This window comes from Saccopteryx bilineata, chromosome 4 (assembly GCF_036850765.1).
Source record: "Saccopteryx bilineata isolate mSacBil1 chromosome 4, mSacBil1_pri_phased_curated, whole genome shotgun sequence".
Lineage (NCBI taxonomy): Eukaryota > Metazoa > Chordata > Mammalia > Chiroptera > Emballonuridae > Saccopteryx > Saccopteryx bilineata.
In genome coordinates this window covers 224,328,240-224,329,192 of record NC_089493.1, presented here as the reverse complement: position 1 = coordinate 224,329,192, position 953 = coordinate 224,328,240, and the positions used below count along the sequence as shown (strand labels likewise).

The window sequence follows — 953 nt, the reverse complement described above, 5'->3', positions numbered from 1 at the left end:
CCCCCATGGTTACTAAACTCATGGTTACTTAACACTTTGATAATTATTTGTTCATGTAGTCATACATAAGAATTAATTTTATAAAAGTTTCAATAATGAAATAATGTAAAATATCAGAAAATTATCCCTTGATAATTATGATGACATGTAATAGTTTTTAAATTTGGTTTTCTTTTTGTTATATATTCCAAAAGCATTACTTCTGGATAAGCAGGTTAATAAACAATTCTAAATTTTCTAATTAGGTTAAAATTGAGCAATACAAAACAGCTAAAGATCAACCAATGTGTGAAAGGACAGCTTTTCATATTTTGTTTTAAATAGCTATTTAAAAAATAACAGTACCGTGCTCGCTTCGGCAGCACATATACTAAAATTGGAACGATACAGAGAAGATTAGCATGGCCCCTGCACAAGGATGACACGCAAATTCGTGAAGCGTTCCATATTTTTAAGAAGTTAACCTCTCAAAATCAAGAAAAACCCACAGACTTTACAACTTGATCCACTAATTTTTTTTTTGTTGTTGTTGTTGTTGTTTGTTTCTTCTATCTTTTAGCCTTTATTTCCTCCACCTCGGTCCTTCTATTCTCTTCCCATCTTATGCTTCCCCTTTCTTGAACTACACTACCCATGAGTGTTGCATTTTATTTTTCTTCTTCATCCTCACCCTCCTTTAAGGTTATACTCCAAAACACTTAACTCTCACTCTCTCTTCTTTTGTTTTTTTTTTTTGTCTTGCTTTATTTTGTTTTTTTCTCCTCCTATTTTATTTCTTCCTTCGTTTTTTTCTTTTTCTTATTTTTTCCTTTCTATTCGTTTTTTCTTTTCTCATTTTACTTTCCTCCCATATAATCCTCAATCACGAACAAATTAGTTAATTTGGGACTCAAGGCTTTTTTTTGGCTTTATTTCTCTTTTATGCTTTTGTTTTTATTTTTTTTTTCTCTTGT

The 953-nt window shown here is 30.3% G+C and overlaps 1 non-coding gene across 1 annotated transcript; it reads left to right on the top strand.

The window, feature by feature from the left end:
* The first annotated feature begins 346 nt into the window (after nt 1–346).
* On the top strand, nt 347–453 carry LOC136336891 (U6 spliceosomal RNA). The gene has a single exon (XR_010731628.1). It is a non-coding gene; the product is annotated as a U6 spliceosomal RNA (small nuclear RNA).
* The last annotated feature ends 500 nt before the right edge of the window (nt 454–953 follow it).